Below are 15,030 nucleotides of genomic sequence, written 5' to 3'. Positions count from 1 at the left end.
CTCTCCCGACTAGTCCCGTCTTCATCCTTTTGTTGTCCTGTCTATATGTCAGCGCTCCGATGCCCGCGGGCTTTAGCGCTATATAAACAAATAAATAAAATAAATAAATAAATAAATATTCTGATCTGCAACAGCTGCTCTCAGTAGCACAGGGCAGGTTCAGAGGTCACATGTGCCCTCTTGATAGCTGCCATGACAGCCAAGTAACTACAGCGCAAAGGCTGCATTTAAAGTATGAACCTTTGTTCACAAACCACATAACTGTAGTTACTATGCTGGTGGCAGTTGTAAACTTTACATTGAAACCATACCTGAGTTTAAGGTATGGTGGCTAGTATCTCTCATAATTATTAAAGCTAAGTCAAATACTAAAGTTGGCCCTGTGAGCCCATCCCAACCATGAACAGGCTATGTGTTTAGAATGGCTGTCTTGCTGCACCCAGCAGAAGAGGAGCCAGTAGGAGCTGCCTCTCTTTTCCTCCATTGTGAGGTCAGGTGACAACTCACTCCAGTCCTGGGAAACCAAAGGGCACTTTCTACACAAAAGGGATAGCCTCACATCAGTGTGCTGCTTACTTAGGGAAGGGGTTGGGGTTATTGTAGACAGAGTGACCTTAACATTGTTGGAGGAGGGCTCCACCATCTTGTTTCTCTCAAACCCTCTCTTTTCACACCTGTGCCCTCCACTTCCTTTTGCACAACACACTGAGAGTATAATGCAAGCAGGCAAAGATTACTTGTCTCAAGGATTGGACCCTTTAAATCAGGGTTGCTGTAGACCAATCACCTGTTTACATTTGCCGATGAAAGTGGAAGTCTTCCATCCCTTCATTTATTCACTTTTGGACTTCAAGACTTAAGGAATAATTCATTTGGACCTCTTGTGGAAGAGTTTACTTTTCCAAAGCCCTCAGCTATTGAGTTGAAGAAGGACCAGTTCATGGTAGAGGCAAGCTATGTTCCCTTCCCACTCCTCAGGGACATAGGGTGAGACTCTTGCTGAGGGCCAGGACCTGCCTCTGTGCACCAAACCTCCCTAGGCTGGGAGAGCAGAACTCAAACTGACTCATCCTACCCTAGATCCCCGTGAGTGGGTCTCCCATCATCTGAATAGACCAGATGAGCCAAATCTCCATGTTCTGCTGCATTGAACCGTTCAAACTGCATTTGAAGACTGTGTACTACACTCGGACCAGAGGGAGTCGCTGGTCCCACCTTTGGCACTTCATCAAACTTTGAACTACTGTAGCATTGCACCTGTGAAGCTGTCACACCACTGAATCTTTCCAAGCAGAGCATGTCACCTGTTCGGCTCCAACCACCTTCTCACTGCTGTGGACCAATTTCGAACTGCTGTGCCTCTTTGAACCTTGCATTGGAGTACCAAGATCACAGCAGTGAACCGACGGACCATCGACTCAAACCACTGGAGCGTTGCGTCACACGACGACCCGAACCAACAGTTACCAATGCCTCAAACTGACTTGACTCCCAATCTGATCATTGTGAACCATCCAAACTGCATGACACGAACGCCGTGCTTTAACCACACCAAGCTCCCGATTCCAACCGACTAGACACCAGCTTGCCACTTGCCCATGTCTGACTCGCTACACCGCAGTACTGCTCATAGCCTGCTTTGTCACTGTCAAATCACCTTAGTACAGCAGAAAGGTACTTTTGAACAATAACTGTCTCCCATGACCATCTTAGGGCTGTAGAGTCATGTTAGGCCACTTTTGCACCGTTTTCCACTGGGAGAGATATTCTTTTAAACGTATTGTGATTGCTTGTTGCCTTTTCACCCAAGAGTGTTGCATCTTTTTATCTATTTGATATTCAGTGTTCTTACAGGGGTGGGATTTGACACTGTTTTTAAAGTTATTTGTACATTGGTGTGATTGATTAAAGTATGTATATACTTTTATAGAACCTTAATTGGGCCTTCCTTTTATTTTGGACCTTTGTACTTTGCTGTTTGGGTTGCTACTGGATCACTTTCACACCCCTCTTTAGAGCATAGCCTTCCCTCGTCCCACGTTGCCACAAAAGGTGAAGGAGGTATATCTCTTAGATTGGCCTGTTTTTCCTTTATGACTGGGATCACTTTTGGTTTATACAACTGTGGGGGCTGAGTAGGCAGTTTAGCCACTACTCGTCCATCTACTCCTGCAGAGCAAAAGTCATTTTTCATCACCCTCAAAATGTACTCATTTGTACTGCCTTAGGTTTTGGATGTGAAGATGAAATAGCCGTGACATATGTGAATTCATTGGTGCCCAAGAGTCTAATTAAGCACACATCTTTGAAGGGGAGGGGCTGATAGAGGACACTACTACAATGACATCCTTAGGGAATTGAATATATAGAATAGCAATGCAACCTGATCAATGCTAATGAAGACTGGCACAACACTGGCATAATACTATTGAAACTAGCATGACAATTCTCTTGAGGCGATGGGAAATATCTATCAATCTGAAATGGAGCTAGTAAGCGGCATAACGTTTTCTGGGGCTAATGTTCAGTGTCTGACAGAAATGTAAAGCTGGCATGGCCATTTTCAAGTGAGCTATAGGAGAAAAGGAACTAGAAAAGATTTCTAGTCTGAGTATGCTCACGTCTTGCTCATATAGGAAGCTGCTGCTAATAGTACTATTAATTTGTATCATGTATTTCACATATGAAAACAATAGCTTTTAAAAATAGTTTCGGTTTTTTTGCTTGAAAGGCAAAAGTGCATCCAGATATTGAATGTCACCATTATGATATGCCGATGCATTTCGGATCGAGCCCGTCTTCAAGGCTAGGACACTAAGTAATGTAAGAGTGAATGATAGCAATTTGTCAATTGATCAAAATAACAGAAATAATTGTTTAGTTCCTTTTCTCCTATAGATCTTTGTAACCTTGTGCCAAGGCCTCAAGGTATGCTCCGATTACCTCAACTATGTATATGAGAACAACATAACTAATTTAAAGTGGTGCCCACCCAAAACTGTTACGCTCACCAAGTCTCCTCGGGAGTGCCAAACGATGCTTGGCATGGCTGCACTGCTTCTGAAGTCACTCTGGTGAATGGTCAACCTTGGGGAGACTGCTCCTAAGGTGGGCGAGGGAAGCAGTTAGGAATTGTTCTTGGTGTGACCCCCATCACCCTCTGCTCACAATCCCCTCCCTGAGGGTTACCTCTCACCTTGGATTTATGAGTGGTGAACTCTCCGTCCTGCTTTTCTATGCAGGGGCGCCATTGTAGATACAGGCGACAAATGGACCTAGTTGCTCCACTAGTCCACGGGCCCGTGCGTCGAGTCCGGACCGGCTGTGACTCTGACTCTTTCTTTGCAGTCTTAAGGTGAGTATTGTCCTTTCTCTGTTCGTTGTGTTACACTTCTCCTTTTCTGTCTCTGTCCTCCCTTTCCGTGTTTGTTCTTCTTTTTGATGATGATTTCCCAGTGTTCATGTTACGCCTCTTAAGGTGGGCATTGTCCTTTCTCTGCGTGTTTGTTCTTCTTTTTGATGTTCTTTTCCTGTGTTCACTTTATGCCGAACTAATGTATTGTGTCTCTTTTATCTCCGCAGTTGCAGTTCGTGGAGTGGAGCTGCAGGCCGATTTCACTCGCAGGAGAATGGATGCTGAGCCCAGAGTATGGAGACTGTCAAAGATGACAGGCAAGTTCTAGTGGGCAAGTGCTAGCATTGGGCTGGGGTAACGTGAGTGATGCTAACCTGCTGTCTCTGTGTTTTCTCTTGTTCCAACGTTGCAGGCTGTGGTGAGCTCCCGGAGTGAAGATCGATCGTACCGCTTGGATGGTGTTCAAGATCCTACGGCTTGCTTGCAGGTAAGCTCTGTCATTCTTCCCCTTGATCTGCTTCTTTTCCTTATGGATTGGCGGTTGGATTTGGGACTCAAAATCAGGTAAACAGAGCTGGACACAGTGACCGTTATGCTGCAGAGGTGCAAAATAACGCGAAGCGTGATTTTCAGCCGGGGCGTGGCTTATATAGCCAGTCGCACCCGAGGACCCGACCACACCAAAAACACTAGTGTGCTTGGTCCTGTTGGGGAACAAGGCTGTAGTGTAGGCCTCCATGTTGTATTCAGGTAGTATTCATGACACTTTGCTCTTATTCACTGTAATGAGCCTGGCGCCAAAGGTGCCAGGACTCAGACCAGGTATTCTTCCTCCAGTTCCTAGGGGCCCATAGGGCCATGCTTGGATGCTGCAGTCCCACTCTAACCTGCGGGCAGTGAAGTGAAGGGTCATCAGGGGTACTAACCATGACAGCTGGTGCCCACCCAAAACCTTCCATTTTCAAGTGAGCCTCACAAGATAAATCTTAATTCATAACAGTCATATGAAACTGGGGCCTTTCATATCATCCAACCTGTTATTTGTGCCTCAAGTACATGTTACAATTTATGCAGCCTTTTATTACCTCTGGCTCCGAAGGAGTTTACTGCCCCTCCTACTGACAGATAAAAGGATTGCACAACTGACTGCTGTTGTAATCGCCCATTTTGATTACCAGGTGTGGTTTAATACAATCTGAGGGCCACCAATCAGCCAAAATTCAAACTTTTGCTACTAGGTTTCTCAGTTATATGTATTCTTTTTCCATAATTACCTTACACCCTTTCTTACACAGAATCTTGACTCAACACAGCTACATGGCTAGCTTATCAGTCCATTGTTATGGCCCTTTTGCAGAAGAACCTCTTCTCTGTAACTATATGCAGGTATATTTCTAATTCTGGAAATCTAATCTCTCACATTATATCTCTGCTCAATCTCTTCTGATCTCTTCCCCTTCATTCTCCTTGCCCTTTTCTTGCTCCTCCCAACTCTTCACATCTTGCCTTGAAGCAGTTTATGGCAGACTTTCATGTGTTAAAAAAGCCTAAAAAGGGCATGGCACTATTGTACTGGCACGAAAAAGAAACTGGCATGACAATTATCTTCACTGTGTATTACTAGCATGGCACTATTGGAACAGTCATGACAATCTTCTGTGCTTGCACTGTAAACTGGCATGGGTTTTTGGGGGCAACGTGAAACTGTCATGGCCATCCTCTGGGGCAGTGTGCATGGACAGTTTCTAGAAGCAATTTAGAAATTCTCATGGCACCATTGAAACTGGCATGGCAATTTCCTGGCATAGCAATTTTCTTGATGGAAACTCTCTTTGCACCATTCAAATATGTCATAGACATACTGTTAAAATGGTTCTAACTCATCGTAACATTTGCTACATGCCAAATGATTTTTGTGCCACTGTTAAAAATCGATCTTTCTTTTTTGTGGTCGCTTTTCTAGCTTAGGCGGCTTGCTTCCTGGCCCGGCTCCAGACATTTTTATCAGGTTTGTGATCAGGGGGGCCCAACTTTTATCGGATCCATGATCCAGCAAAAAATGTCTTCCTGGATCTGAAAAATCCATTTACCCTTAATTTGGTTTAGTCCGTTAGACTTCTTTATAAAGGTGCAGACGCCTGGATTCAAAGCCAGGTGTTAGGACCGCGGTTGACACATTTGCCCGGAGGACTACTTAAATGTCTGTCTTGTTAGGATTGTATTCCCTGGCAGATTTAAGGTAAGGGGATTCTAGGGGCAAGGCTGACAGATGGCCCCAGGTAGGTGGGGCATGGGTGTGGAGCTTATGGTGGGAGTAGTTAATCGCTGTCATGAGTACAACAAATGTTAAATGTTTTTAAGTTGTCTTTTTTCTACGTTTGGAGCTGTATGTTTAGGGGTATGACTCTGGCTAGAAAGAGCCTGTTCACCTTACTTTGTTTTGCTGACAAGATTTGATTTGCCAAGGTTCACACAATTTGTTCAAATGGTAAATCTGCTCTCGCCTTCCACCTGCTCATCCTTACAAAATCACAGGCTCTCCAGTTAACCCTTCCACAGTCTTCTGCTCTCTTCTTCCATTTGCTCCTTAGTTTCCTCCCTAAGCTCCCTCTCTACATTGACCTTCCATTGGCTACTCACTTCATCTTCCATATGCTCCCCATCGCCATAAGGAGAACTTTTGCCAAAGCATGAAACATGAAAGCTGTATACTGCAGAACCTTTAACAAGAGTCTGAGAGATCAATCCCAATTAATGAAATGTTTTGTACCTTTGTTCAACATAATGCTGAGCAGAAAAAATAGTGTGGCAATATCACATCCTGTCACCTTCCATCAGCTCCCCCTGACGATCTTTGTTTTTAAATTATATTTTAATTTTATTTAAAATGGTATAGTTTAATTACAAAAGTTTGCATTTATACTTATCAACTTGGTTTACAGTCAGAGTAAAAAGAAAGAACAAACAAAAATAACCACAGAAAAAACACAAGGATTCGCATTTCAAGTACTTCCTCAGGTTAAAGTTAAGGGACTGAAGCAGCAGCAATTAACTTTCATTCAATAAGTGGCTGAGACTGTTGGTTTCCAGTTATATCGTTCCAAAAATGAATAATGGTAATTATCAAGTTTTTATTTTTTGCCTGCCAATATCTGTGCCCAATGTTCGTGTGGTGTTCTGAAGCACACATGATTCGAGAATCTTTCTCTAAAGAGGTTTCTTTTTTCCGTAAGATTGGGACACTCCATAATAATGTGGAATAAGGTTTCAACAATGTCCTCTGGTTCGCAAAAGCGGCAGAATGCCATTGCTTTCGGCAATTGTCTGGAATTGGTGAGAGCTTGTGGGTAAGATATTCAGACAAAATCTGAGAAATTGATCTCTGATGTTTCGAACAGGTAAAATAGCTGGATATACAGGGAACTGATTGAAGGGTTTAATGTCTATGTCGCAATTGATGTTCATTTTGTATTTGATTTTGGAGTCGATAGTCTTTATCCAATCGTTATGTAGCAGTCTTTTTTTGCTGTTTGTGGACGATTGACCAGAGACTCCAAAGTTATGTCGTTTTCCCTCATTAGTTGCTCTATGGCGGTTTTCCAGGCCTTGAGCATGGTATCAGCTGACAAATTCTCTCTGGTACGGAGGATATCTAGAGCTGGAATATCAGCGTTGTTTGCGATTTTTCTGTATAAAGCAAGGTTTTTCCAGATGACGATGGAACTGAAGGATTGGGTGGCTATCTCATGCCGGATTCTTACCACAGGGAATAAGTTAGGCAGTTTTAGGATTTTCCGCAAGAAGGTGCCTTCTAGCGTATCCCAAATAGCTTGATAGATGTTAATCAGGATTTTGATGGTGGTATTAGTGTATAGTTGTTTAAACGTCTCTATAATATCTGATGGACAGTTCCATAGTCTCAATTTTTGACAGAGTTTGTCTCTGTTAACCAAGTCAAAGGCTGCATGTAAATCGATAAATGCGGCATAGATGGGCTGTGTTTTTAAGAGGGCTTCATGTTTAAGGATGTTTAGTATCGAAAGATTGACATTGGTTCCTGTATTTTTGATGAAGCCAGTTTGGAAAATATCAAAACGCTTGTTATCTTCAATCCAGATATTAAGATTTTTTAACAGTAACGTGGCAAATATTTTGCCAATAGGGTCCAATAAAGCAATTGGCTGATAGTTTGTGGGGCAGTTTCGATCGCCATTTTTATAGATTGGGATCAAGATGGCAGACTTCCAAGAGTTCAGTATTTGTTTGCATTTTTCTATGTTAGCAAATAGATGTGTGCATAAATTCGCCCATTCAGCTGGATTCCGTTTGATAATGGCATTACAAAGGCCGTCGGGGCTGGGTGCTCTTGAGGCATTTAGATTCCTTATTACTAAGAGGATAGTTTCTTGTTCCCATGTCGCTGGCCATTTGATTTCAACTCAAGCTGCTGGGCTGGTTTAGGGTTATTATTGCTCGTCTTTCCTGTATAGATGGCTGAGAAATGGGCTAGACAGATATCTTCTGGAATAACCTGTGTCAGTTTTTCTTGTTGGCCCTTTTGTGCATTTAGTAGATTGCATAGGCCTCTTGTGTTATGCAATTTAAGCATACTAAGTACTGATTCGGCATCTTTTTGAAGTAACAGAGCTTTGGAATTCTTTACCCAATTTCTATGTTTTTGTTTGACCGTTTTCATCCGAGTGATGCAATTCGGTAGATTTAATTTTTTAAGACAAGTTCTTTCCGTAGTTCTCTTTTTTTCAACCAATAAAGGAATATAGGAGTGAGCATGGGTTTCTTTGACTACATGAGTGTGATTTATATTTTGAAGAAATTGATTAAGTGTCCATTCATAGTTTATTTTATTCAGAAGCTGCGGCTTGGAGCCAATGTAGTTTTCCACAAGCTGGTTGACTTGAGATGGATTGATGTGCAGTCTAGTTGCCAATTTATTTGTTTCCATGTGAATAATGGGGGAGATCTCTGTGCCGGCCCAGATGGTTTCCCAATCTATACTAATGATGTGATGATCACTGTTTTGAGATATTACATTTCAAATATTTATAGTTCTCTTTTTAATTTATAGACATGTGTAAATGTAGACCAATGTAGCTGCATGAGTCCCGCTCAACCCGGTTGGATTAGTTGTTCGTTCTTGTGAGGAGAGTGTGTTGTAGAGTGTTAGGTTTCGGATCTTCATGTCGTTGATCCAATTGTTAGCTCGTGATGAGAGAGTGGATTCTGATAACGGATTTCCTTTGTTGTCAAATAGATGTAAATTAAGATCCCCAAAGATGATAAGTTGAGTGTCTCTTTTTGGGGTATTAACTAATTTGTGTGATCAATAGCTTGAGTAAAACTGTTGTATTCGCATATGGTAAACTGTGCCCCTGGGTTTACATTTTTTGTTTCAATTATTCGTATGGCTGGAAGATTCTTGACCATAGTGAGCTGGCCGTAAGAAGGGCGGCCTTTTTTGCGTTGGATGGCAGGATTAATCATGTTGGTATAACCATCACATCCAGGCGATGATGAGAGCCAAGTTTCTTGAAGGCATATGAATTGATGAGTCAGAAGTGTGTTCATCAGATTGTGAAATAAATGATTGGACCCTCTAGTATTCCATGACTATCATACCCATTTACAATCAATCCCACCTAGCCCACCCTTACCCCACCATGTCTTCTTGGCCTGGCTGGGGAGAATCAAAGATGGTGTCATCTCCTTCTCTGCAGGGGCTGAGCAACGTGGCCCCCACTCCTTATTCCATCTAAGATGAGCGCTCAACATCACCTTCCATGAATACTGTGGCTACTCTGAGGAGGAGGTGCTTGTGGACCAACCATTTTGTTCTGAAAGACAGCCCCCCTCTTCCTCGATAAATATAATGCAAGGAATAGGATATTTTGTTTCTTCCAAAGTTACATTTTGAAGCACAACATTGTATTTTTTGTTGCAATTTTGCAACTCATTTCAATTGAATTGAGGGTGTGTGGGAATGCTAGCATGCAGGTGAGATTGGGGTCACGAGGTAGACAGTGCAGGTTGAGGGGTTTCCGGCCTCCTGGTATCACTCCCCGTTGGATGTGGCAGGGAGCAGGAGCCGCCACTCTCTTGCCACTCTCTATACATCATAGTCTGGTCATACGCTTACATACTGTTTACAATATGCAATTATCCATGATGACTTACTTTACTTTGCTGTTGAATGTCATAATTTCGATCAATAAATGTGGCCTTGTATTTTCCAAAGAAAGATGTGTGAATGTCTATTTGGCGGGTCCTGACCCCTGCACTGCCCATCTATTAAAGCATGCGTGTTTTTTTTGTTGAATAGCTCATACTGCAAACTGAATCACTTCCAGGGGCTCCTAATTTTGGCAGGACACACACAGTAAGATTAAATGATTTGCCCAGGATAACACACTTTGGTTAAGTGGTAAAGTCAGAATTTGAGCCTAGCCTGAAATATAGGTACACATATGTATTGAGGTTTGGCTTTAAATACCTAAAATATTACAATTCTGAGTCTTTGCACACAAGTCACCTTTTGTACAGATTTTGAAATGGTACTTATACCCTGTTTAACATTGCTGCTACTCTATATAAAATAAGTGATAGGGATGATTTATGGGAAAACATTTTTATTGTTATGAATTGCATACTTTTATATCAATGATTGTAAGCCATGCACATTAAATGTTATTTCTTATTCTAGGTTTCTGTATTCAATTTTTCTCTTTACTTTTCTTTTTCCATTTATTTAGGTGCTTTTTCTTACTTTGCTAACTTCTTTTGTAAAGGTTTGTAATACACCATAAACAATACAAAATAAGAATGCTAATTTGTATACAGATTACTTTAAAAATGCACAAGTCACATGATAAAACAACCCAACAATGTGTTCATCATTGTAGAATTGGGGTGATGAAAACGAGTATTGGGGTAATTTTGTTTTGAATCCTAAATTGCATAGAGGGGACCACTCCTGTCTGCACTTCTTTGCAATAGGGCCCCTACAGGCAATTTTAATTGTTTCCACAAAGTACTGGAAAAGTAAATAGCAAAACATAGGCAAAATCCTCTTTTCACTTCACTTTTACTCGACTCTGGAAAAGTATAAATCTCTCCCACAATTAACAATACCAATAAAGCTACAATCATAGGTGGTAATTTTCCAAGTCCTGTGGAGTGGAAAGGGTAGTGGTAAAATGATTTCATTTTTAGTTTTATTTTCCCCATTCTGATTGAAAGCCTACAAGCTACAGAATGCTAATTAATGAGAAATTACAACAAATCTCATACAGACACAAAGTGAAATGAAATGCATAACAAGGTCATTGTTTCACAAAGCTTGTTCTGTACCCACATAATTTCGAATCACCCAACAATCCTACCTAAATATCTTATTAAAAGCGTATATAATATTAAGAAAAAAGGACCTTTCCTATCACTAATCACTTCCTATTTTAAATAATCTGCACCCGAGACATGTTGAAATGAAAGGGCTCACTGGGAGGGTCTATGCAACCCAGACTGACTTTGAGGGGAGAAAGGCAGAGCAAGAGTGCCCCGTGGACATTTGTCGCTTGTCAGACTGTTAAATCCACCTCTGATTGCACTTTGCAGGAAATATTTCAATACCCTTTTTTACTTTTAACAGATATGCACCGTTTATACTTTGCCAGAAACATAATAAGAAATACTCTTTTATTGTGTTATTTTCAAGGTTTCATCATCAATCTTCTGAGAGTCAAATGATTATTGGAGGCGAAGTTCCACAACCCCCTCGCCCCTCTTCTGTCACTAGTGGGATCCCACAGTAAATAACTTCCATTTCTGGCACCGCCAAAACACCCAGCAGGTATATCATACTTTTCAAACAAGACTCACAGTACACCTGATGTAATCCGTTTGCATACAAATATTGTTGATGGTTACTCCAATAGTATGATGTTATTCTGCCCATTTCATGAAGTGTTCTGGCCATGCAGGCTAGGTTTGAACACAAAGATGCATACTATTTAGCTGAGCACCCCATTCGTCCATACTTGCAATCCTAGCCTTGATATGTTCAGGTAGGTTCTTGTTGGACCAACTCAGTGACGTGCAGTTTGAGTCCCTAGGCATTGCAAACAAGGCTCCCACATCAGGGCACATATACTTTCACATGGGGAGATATGCTGAAACCAGCAAACATTGGCAAAGGCAACAGTAAGGGCTTTTGAATACACTTGGTGAACGGCATTTGCCAGGCACTGCCATAAGGGTACCACCTGGCAATAAGGTGGGAACATCTAGAAAATAGTGTGAGTACCTAGGCATATGATGTCATTGTCTGCCAAATGATGCCTGTGTAATACTTATACACATGTGAACAAGGTTGGCTTTGTCCTTGCTTGTTTTAGGATTCCAGTGTAACTAACAGATGTGAGGAAACCACGTCGGTTTTAAATCTACTGGCTGAAAACGCACCATGTCAAGAGATTGTTTATTGCAACAGGAATTCATTTACAGAGGCAATTAAGTCATTAAACACTCAAAGAAAGCTTAGATATAACACAAGCAGGCCCAATACAGGACAACGTTTGTTGTTACTGTGTGACAGAGCTAGCTCAAAGAGTACCCAACAGGCTAGGTTTCAACAGGGAGAGGGCAGGTAGTTGGTGGGACTACCATAGAGATTAACATGGTAATTGATGGGTAAACGACAAGACGAGTCAATTGAATGTGTATCCCTCCTAACATCCTTTCTCCATCCTTTCTCCATCCTCTGTGGTCCAATGAAATTGTTCTGGCTTACATCTAATAGCCAAATTCAAAGCCTTACATCAAATCACTTTGATTTGACTGCACTCTCCCTACAGAATTACATTTTTCTTGCCACCAACCTTATTGTTTCACTTATACTCAAGTAGTTCATGCAGCAGAATATATACACTTTGAATGGAATTTGTAAGGGCCCTCAGTCTGATGGATGTAAGTCTCTGAATTAATCTTAACCACTGACATTGCTTTGGTCAGGCTTCCGTACCATTATTTGCAAATGAGCCTTGGCCTCCATGCCACTAATGTCAGCAGCCCTATCCAAGAAGCTTCACCACAAGGTAACTTGTGTTCCAGTGAATGTAATTTGTCAGGGTCCTCGGCAGTTTATACAGATGGTGTAGAAATCTGTGTCCAAGTCATCACCACCTGCCATGTATTGTTTGCTACAGTTATTAGGCATGATTGGAACAACAGTTACATTACCACAGATAAAAACCTACATTAAATTACAGGAATCAACTTGATAGGTTTGGAACAAATCTACCTTATAAATGAGAGGTTTGAAATGTAAGTAAGATTAAAAGTGCAACTTAAGATTTTGCTAGACAGTTGTATGCTGACTGCTTGAGCAAGTGTGCTACCTTACTTAAAGGTGTGAGTGACCCTCCAAATCCCTGGCCATTTCTGCTTTCATGGCTGTGGAGCATAAATCATTGTCCAGGGCTAGCAAACAAATACTGACCTGGCCGCTTTAGTGCAGGTCCTGAGAATGCTAATTGTGAAATCCCCCCTGCCTGTTTTTACCCCCCTAGTCTCCCCTCCACCCCACTAGGTCCCAGTGATGGCTAACTTTTATTTGTATTTATTTTAAAAAATATGAAAAAAAGGAAGAAAAACACCCACTACTAACAAGGACTCCTTACTAGGGGGGGCAGGGGTTGGCCTTAGGGGGGCTTGCCCCCCCTGCTGTAGCCAGGCCCGCTTGCTTCTAGGCAGCTTCTCTGCTTTATGGTGTCCACCCGAGCCACCTAAACTAAACCTCACCTGCCATTGAGTCCTTTTGCTGCGTTAGTCTTAAGTGTGAGCTCATCGTCTGATAAAAATGCCAGGTGATAGGAAGGCGTGGTTGTTTTGTTATTATCTGGTGAGTGTTGAGGCATCAGTGGGGAATAAAACTGGGATATGTCATAATTTTTATTTTTTGGGCTGTGACTAAGTATGGTGTATCTAAGCAGCTGGGGCACCGTCTATAGAAATGACTCTGAAGAACCGGAAATCACAGAACTAAGGTAGATTACCACATCTAATCCCCATTCATGTTCACTCATGCACAGATGTCTCATTTTTAGCCAGTTGTATTTGAATTATACAATTCGGCGCAGCTAACAATGTTATTTCCGAAACAAGGGGGCGGGGGATCATTTTCTTAGAAATTATAAATTGTCCAGTGGGGACGTGTTACTTTTGCACTGAAGTACAAAAAGTTCCCCTCCCTGAAATGTTCACCTTTTGCACTACCAAGTGCAGGGAAGAGGTTAAAGCAGGATAAATCACCTTTACGCCTTGTATTTGCACCTCATAGAAGAACTATTGATGAGTTTAAAAAATATAAATTGTTTGCACAAGTAGCTTATCATGAGAAACCATTGAAGGCGATACCAAACGATGCAATGACATTTCCTAGCGCCCAATGGAGAACCGCATTTACGAGATCGCGTTTTAACATCTTCCCAATGAATGAGATAATAGGCGCTAGGGCAAATATAGAAAGACAAGTTAGAACATGTCCCTACTGTGCTGATTCCGACAAGGCAGAGGCATTGTGTCATTTAACCCTAGAATGCCAGGAGCTGAGAACTATTCACTCTCTGTTCTTTGGGCTGCTCTTAAGTGATTATAGAGAAATAACTATGGAGGAAGCTTGGAATAGAATACAAGTGGGTCAATGTAACGTTTGGAGACTTGCAGTATTACGATTTTTAAAACATTTGTTTACTGACTATTTGCTGTAAGGAATTGTTAATGGTACTAGTTGCGTTACATGGAGCTATTAATGGGCCTCATTACGAGTCCGGCAGTAACCCTGCCAGTGCTACCGGCGGGCTGCCGGCGGACTCGTAACATTTTACTGGCGCCTGACTTCCTGGTGCCACCGGGACATTTCAAGTCCCGGCAGAGTGGGAAGTCAGGTGCCGGATTACGTAACTACCCATTGCAATAGAGTTGGAGGGTGGCGGTCCCGGAAACAATGGTGCTGGTAAGCTCACTGACGCCCTTGTTTCCAGACCGCCACACTGCGAGTCTGCCTACCGGGTCTGCTGCGCCCGGCAGGTCTGACTCTGGCAGGTGCAGCGGCCCCAGTAGGCAGATTTGTTACGGAAGCCAGAACCGTTAGCAACAATGCTGGTGCTACTGTCTCCCCACTCCTACAGGACTCTGGCTATGGGAATAGGGACTTACAAAATCCAGTGCCTGACTTCGCGCGCTGCTGAGACTTGTAATGTCGCGGTTGCACTGGGAAGTTAGGCACCGGATTCAGTGTTACAGGGTTGGTGGCAACGCACTGGTTGCACCAGCGGGTTACTGCCAACCTCGTAATGAGGCGCCATTTCGACATGTTTAGAGAGACTAACTAGAAATGAAACCTTGGTACCCCCTAAAAGATTAAATCATACATATGATTCCAAGATTGCAACAGAAAAAAGAAGAAAAAAAAAGAAAACAGATCAGATGTCTTTTACAGCAGACCAATTTAGATTTCGAAATGATCATCTTTCTTAAAAAAAGATTTGCCAAAAATAGAGGAATACTCAGAGATTGAAATTCCAGTTAAATATAAAAGATAGTCAGAGTACTCTGGAATTTATAAAAAATTGTAATTCATCAAAGGTTTGGGAATTAAAAAT

The sequence above is a fragment of the Ambystoma mexicanum genome, chromosome 2p (genome assembly GCF_040938575.1).
Source record: "Ambystoma mexicanum isolate Mex_15411 chromosome 2p, UKY_AmexF1_1, whole genome shotgun sequence".
NCBI classification, from domain to species: Eukaryota; Metazoa; Chordata; class Amphibia; order Caudata; family Ambystomatidae; genus Ambystoma; species Ambystoma mexicanum.
The sequence above is the reverse complement of the archived record's forward strand: the minus strand, read 5'-3'. Positions refer to the sequence as shown.